Source organism: Manihot esculenta, unplaced genomic scaffold (assembly GCF_001659605.2).
Source record: "Manihot esculenta cultivar AM560-2 unplaced genomic scaffold, M.esculenta_v8 Scaffold64, whole genome shotgun sequence".
NCBI lineage: Eukaryota > Viridiplantae > Streptophyta > Magnoliopsida > Malpighiales > Euphorbiaceae > Manihot > Manihot esculenta.
Window position 1 is genome coordinate 1915722 of NW_025215481.1, and position 7500 is coordinate 1923221.

Below are 7500 nucleotides of genomic sequence, written 5' to 3' on the forward strand. Positions count from 1 at the left end.
ATCTTTTGTAATACCCGGCTCGAGTCCGGCATCGGAAATTCCTATAGTCCGGTGGAATCTCGGGTGTCGGAACCCTCGAGAAGGGTAATACAGATGTTTTGCAAGGTATTTTCACTGGTTTTCATGTTTTGAAGTGGTAAAAAGACTTGAGTTTTGAAAGAAAAGCAAACAAGGGAGAAATGCAAAGGTTCGGCCGCCGAAGGTCACTTTCGGCCGCCGAACATTGCATGGTTGCGGCTTCACGTTCGGCTGCCGAAGGTGGTCTGGCCAGCCACCTATAAAAGGGCCAAGGGTCGGTGGAAGGAGGTATTTCTCCTCCACTTGCAGCCAGAGGTGAGTTTCAGCCTCTCCTACGTTGACTTTCATGTTTTCCATGATTTCATCAAATCTTTCAAGAGTTTTAAGAGTTTTGGTGATTTATGAAGGTTTTGACAAAAGAACCAGTTTTGAAGCTTGGAGCTTTGGAAGAGCTTTTCTTCATATCTCTACGTTGGGATCCTTCATCCTCAAGTTTTTAAGAGGTAAGTGAAGATCCTGAGCTCTTTGATGGTTTTGAAAGGTTTTATGAAGTTTGTATGGGTAGTATGCATGTTTAGGTTTAGGTGAGGTTTTTGGTGATTTGTGGTGTTCCAGCATGATTAAGTGTTAGGTGCTATGTTTGTTTGGGGTTTTTAGGATAGTTTTAGACCCCTTTGTGCATATATATGTGTATATGCTAGTTGGGAGTAGTTGATGTGCATGTTGGTAGGTTTTTGGGCAAAGTTTGCATGAAACAGAGCAGGGTTCTGCCCTTCGGGCAAAACCAGGTTCGGCCGCCGAAGGAATGTTCGGCCGCCGAACCCTTTGTGGAGGCAGTTCGGCTGCCAAAGGTTGCCCCCGAAAGCTAGGCTTTCGGTTTAGAAAGGGACTTTCGGCCGCCGAAAGAGGGAGTTCGGCCGCCGAAAGTGTGTGAGTTTCGTCTCTGGACGAGACCTTCGGCCGCCGAAGGTGCCGCCGAACATGCATGAGTTTCGTCTCTGGAGTGGGGTTTCGGCGCCGAACCTGCCGCCGAAAGTGCCCTGTCCAGCTTCCTTTTGCATGTTTTACGTGATGGTTTGAGGATTGTTTAGAGGGGTTTTGGGGAGTTTCTTAGAGATGGTCTTAGTCCCTCATTTGAGTCCACCTGTGTAGGTACGGACCAGAGGAATCAGGGACATCAGCAGTGAGTCAGAGTCAGAACTTGCAGAGTCAGTTCAGAGAGACTACAGGTGAGTGGAATTTAACTTAATGTTTTAATATGAGAACTGAATATTTTATCATGCTTCATGCATCATGAATATGCTTTAGGGTGAGTGCATTAGTGTACACAAAGATGATGCATTGCATTTATCCTTGTACTTGGCATTGCTCCTTGTACATTGCTTATGTGAGACAGCACGGACTTCGTGAGGATTCATTAGCCCTCAGAGGAAAGAACCTGGAACAGCCCTACGGGGACCAGGCACAAACACAGAAAGACCTGGTAACAGCCTACGGGACCAGGCACATGGTACGTAGTACCCCAGATGAGATAGAGGGAGTTTTGATCCGTCCGGCCCATGGTGGGAGGTGATGTGTAACAGCCCGGAAACCGGTACCCTCTTTGTAACGGCCCAAACTGCTCGGCACTAGGATCCAGATCGACTTAAGGCCGCCTAGACCCGTAGTAAGCCTATCCTGAACTCTGTGTATCTGTTAAAATCCCATACATGATCCGACTGGACTATAACTGTTACAACTTGTCTGTAACACAACCAGACTTAACCTGTAAAACACTCTCTGGAGGTCCAATCATATGAACCAAAAGCTCAGACATACTAGTCTGAACTACCCCTCAGGGGCTAACCAGCGACGCTCTACCAAGTAACCTCCATGCACTATGCGCACTGCAGCATAGAACCCACTCTGTAAGGGTCAGCATATCATAAGTTAACTTGGTTACCATAGAGTCACAGGAATCAAACCTGGTCTTCTCTAGTGGTCTACGCTGTGGATCACAGGAATCAAACCTGGTCTTTCCTCTGTATCTACTATATGTCACTGGGTTTTCGAAACACAACATATAGTAAGTCTGGTCTGACTCATTTCTCATCAAGAAACTTAAAACAGGATACATGCATATACTCAAGGGATCAACATACACTACTATAGGCAAAAGCACATTCTTAGCTCATAAGCACACTGACTTATTACATCACTTGACAAATCTTTCTTTATATTTACATCATGTCCACACTATGCTATTACACATGCAATACTGCAATCGACACTCTGCTGCTTCTCACTTCCCAGCTACTCTGTACCTGCAACACTGGGGTTAGGGGAAAGGGATGAGCTACTAAAGCCCAGTGAGTAGAAACACTGAAAAACAGTTCATTCATACGCATTTACTATGAAAATGTATCACAACTCAAGCATCTCAATATATCTTGGATTAGACATGACCCCAAAACTCCCTCGACGGGCTATTGAAGTCGCCTTGGTCCAATCCCCACTAAGGTAGACATGACTCCAAAAATACCCTCTGTCAACACTGACCTGACACAATGACAGGAGCCGAAGCTTAGGCTATTGGAGTCGCCTGGGTCCACCTAATCTCTGATCACATAATATGCAATGCAACAACTTCGTGATTCTAATGCAAATCACCCTAATATAAATCATAGCATCCATGATGCATGAACTATGCTCATACAGTCTGTATCTTTTACTAAAATTAAGTTTAGTTCTACTCACCTCTGCTCCTCTGGCAGAACTGTACTGACTCTGAAACCTCTAACACTGATGACCTCCTCGCTCTCTCGGGTCCAATCCTAAATCAAATGGACTCGAATGAGGTGTCAAACATACTCAGAATCACTCTTAAACAATCCCCTATAAACCCCTCTGAAAACCATCACATAAAGCATGCAAAAGAAGGCTGGACAGGACACTTTCGGCGGCAGGTTCGGCGGCCGAATGTCCTGAACAGAGCCGAAACTCACATACTTTCGGCGGCCGAATCTCCTCTTTCGGCGGCCGAACCCTTTCGGGGGCATGGTTCGGGGGCCAAACCACACTCCAGAGACGAAAGTCTCCTTCCTTCGGCGGCACCTTCGGCGGCCGAACCTCCCCTCCAGAGACGAAAGTCTAATCCTTCGGGGGCAGGATTAGGCAGCCGAAACCACCTCCTCAACACGTTCGGCGGCCGAACCCTCTTTCGGCGGCCGAAGCTGGGTTCTCCAGTTAGGCAGAACCTTGCTCACCTCATACTCAACTTCCCCCAAACCTCACTCAACATGCATAAACACTTCTACTAACACATAGGGGCTTAGAACAAGCTCAAAACCCCAAAAACAACTCAAACAACATACAAAGGCACAAAGGGTCCCTAAACCCTCACATGCACAACTCATGCAAAAACTCATGCATAACTCCCTTCTCCCTCCATAAAACTTGCTTAAAACATCATAAAACATAAGGATCAACACATACCTCTTGAAGAACAAAGGCTGGTGTGATCCCAAACTTGAAGATATGGAGATCCAAGCTCCAAAAGTCTCCAAGCTCCACCTCCTTGCTCCAAGCTCACCACTCTTGAATTCAAGGAGAAAACTCATGAAAACCTTAAAAGATTTGAAGAGAAACCATGAAATCAACCCAAGGAAAGCATGAACTCACCTTAGCCCAAAAGAGAGAGAAACCTCCTCTTTTTCCAGAGCAAGGAGCCCTTTATAGGTGGTCAACCGCCCCTCCTTCGGCAGCCTAACCTGCATGCGAAACCATGCAACGTTCGGCGGCCTAACTTGGAGTTCGGAAGCCAAACCTAAGGCACTTTCGGCGGCCGAACATTACCTTCGGCGGCCGAACCTGCATTTTGCCTCCTTAGTCTTTTCTCTTCAAAACTCATAGCCTTTCTAACATAAAACCTTTAAACCACTTAAAACCATCTTAAAACCTTTGTTTTACCCTTAGGGAAGGCTCCGACAACCTCGAATTCCACCGGACGGTAAGAATTCCGATGTCTGAACGAGCCGGGTATTACAATCTACCCCCCTTACAAAAACATTCGTCCCCGAATGTTCTTGCTCTAAAACATGCATACAGAAAAGAGACTCGGTATTACTGGAGTGAAAACTCTCGGTCTTCCTAGCATAGTAAACACAATTGAGCTAAGCAGGTGAGATCTCCGGAGATCTCCCCCTCTCTAGGAGACACCTCCAGTACTACCACAACGTCTCTTACACAGCAACAGCTTTCGCTGCACACTCTGATCCTTGCCCTTCTCTCTTCATCTGTACTAAACTAGCTGCTCCTCTTCTGACTTCTCACGACTAACTCATACTAACTTGACCTCACTACAGGTAGTACCCGGATCTCAGATCTATCTAGGAAACACGACCAGCTCCTGCTAGCTGATCCAATAGATCATCAATCCTGAATGGGAATACCTGTCCCTGGTAGTGACCTTGTCCAACTGCTTACAGTCGCTACAAGCCTCAAGGATTCATCCTTCGTTTCCCGCAACTATTCTGGATCATTCCAGAGTGAGGTACTAGGTCGGATAAAACCCTTATCTACCAAGTCTCACAACGGCTCTCTACTACTCGCTCAACTCTGCAGGTGCCATCATGTAGGGAAAGAAAGAAATGGTTCTGGGTCCAGACACCATTCCTATCCCAACTCTATCTCCCTGACAGATGATAAACCTGACAGCTCGTCTGGGCAGACGTCTAAGAACTCTCTCAACCACAGACTCAGAGGCTGGTTCCCTAACCCAACTACTAAACTCTCTCACAGGAGCTAGAACCCTCTAACGACCTCTCCTGAGCAAACTCTGAGCCTGTAGGGCTGACATCAAACCTCTAGGCAATCTACTCTGTCCCTCCTAGGGACTACCTCTACTGTGAGCCTAACTACCTTGGCTCTACTGACTCGGTAGCACTACGAGTAGCTAGCCACTCCATCACTAGAATGACATCGACCAGTCCAATCTAGAACCAAAAGGTCAGCTGGAAGGCATCCACTCGCTACATGCCCCGCCTCTGATGGATCATACTCGGGTCGGCTAACCCAAAGAGGTAACTCTCACTCTAAGCCTAGAAGTCATCAAACCCATCCTATCTGGCTCTCACAGCAACAGGAGTAGAAAAACAATAGGGTTCACAAAAACATGCCCATCAAAACACTCTAGAGTGAGCATACCTGGCACCACTGTGTTTGATGCGACTGCCTCCTGTTGAGCCTGGGTGAAGATCCTAGCCGAAGCTGACGGACCTTCTCTATGGAAACCTGAGGGATAAGAGGCTGACCCCCTTCCTCTGCCTCGACTACTGGTCTAATCCCAGACCGGACTCTAACCTCTCCTGAACTTACTCTTCTTTTTCTTCTCTTCCTTTCCTGCTCTTACTTTACTCTTACTCTTACTCTTCTCTTCTCTTAGGGGTTGCACTTAGAGATGAGAGATCACTCTCACTATACCTGGGGTTATAAAACCCGAGACCATAGCATCTCCTAGCAACTCTCTCAGTACCCTCTCTGGCACACTAACCTCTAGCTACTATCTCTTCTCTGAACATCTCTCTCTGCTAACCTCGCTCATCAACTGACATCCTCTAGGGTCCAGTCCTCCTCTGACTGCATCAAAGACCTCCTAGGTCCTTTGATGTACCCTCTCGGCTGATGCTACACTATTGCACTCTTGGCAGAACAAGGGGAAAGTATCTATACCTTTCCTCTCAAGAGAAACTCCTGTCAATCTCATGGATCAACGAGTACCTCTCATTCTGCCTGCGGAAAAAGAGCACACACACAGAAACCATAGCAGCATCTGGCCCATGCAGTTACACACGAGTCCACCTCAACCATGGCACCACATAAACATAACATCATATGGGCATATCATCATGATATGATCCATGTGATAACACATGAACCCCATACACATGCAAAGCATCTCATCTCATGGATGAACTGGTCACCAATAGCCCTCTACATATCCATCTCATCGTTATGTCTAACTATGCCAGGGGCACTACAGTCTCGCCTGAACTGCTCTTACTCTGTGCCAGTGGCGACTAAGCCACACCTGGTCTGTTCTATCTCATACATCTCATCTCATGCATACTGAGGGCTAGAGGATCTTCCCAACAGGCATCCATAACATCAGATATCTCATATCATCAATGCACATGTATCTCACATGGCATTACACATCATCATATAGACAGGACTCAACATCCTATCCTAGTGGACATGATCTTATCTTATTGTGCTTGCCCTCTAAGACAACCTCTTTCCGATGTGAGATCTCTCTAATCCCTGAGCATCTTAGCTCAGCACACCGTACTCTAGAGGCCCTATGCTCTGATACCATCTGTAACAGCCCGGAAACCGGTACCCTCTTTGTAACGGCCCAAACTGCTCGGCACTAGGATCCAGATCGACTTAAGGCCGCCTAGACCCGTAGTAAGCCTATCCTGAACTCTGTGTATCTGTTAAAATCCCATACATGATCCGACTGGACTATAACTGTTACAACTTGTCTGTAACACAACCAGACTTAACCTGTAAAACACTCTCTGGAGGTCCAATCATATGAACCAAAAGCTCAGACATACTAGTCTGAACTACCCCTCAGGGGCTAACCAGCGACGCTCTACCAAGTAACCTCCATGCACTATGCGCACTGCAGCATAGAACCCACTCTGTAAGGGTCAGCATATCATAAGTTAACTTGGTTACCATAGAGTCACAGGAATCAAACCTGGTCTTCTCTAGTGGTCTACGCTGTGGATCACAGGAATCAAACCTGGTCTTTCCTCTGTATCTACTATATGTCACTGGGTTTTCGAAACACAACATATAGTAAGTCTGGTCTGACTCATTTCTCATCAAGAAACTTAAAACAGGATACATGCATATACTCAAGGGATCAACATACACTACTATAGGCAAAAGCACATTCTTAGCTCATAAGCACACTGACTTATTACATCACTTGACAAATCTTTCTTTATATTTACATCATGTCCACACTATGCTATTACACATGCAATACTGCAATCGACACTCTGCTGCTTCTCACTTCCCAGCTACTCTGTACCTGCAACACTGGGGTTAGGGGAAAGGGATGAGCTACTAAAGCCCAGTGAGTAGAAACACTGAAAAACAGTTCATTCATACGCATTTACTATGAAAATGTATCACAACTCAAGCATCTCAATATATCTTGGATTAGACATGACCCCAAAACTCCCTCGACGGGCTATTGAAGTCGCCTTGGTCCAATCCCCACTAAGGTAGACATGACTCCAAAAATACCCTCTGTCAACACTGACCTGACACAATGACAGGAGCCGAAGCTTAGGCTATTGGAGTCGCCTGGGTCCACCTAATCTCTGATCACATAATATGCAATGCAACAACTTCGTGATTCTAATGCAAATCACCCTAATATAAATCATAGCATCCATGATGCATGAACTATGCTCATACAGTCTG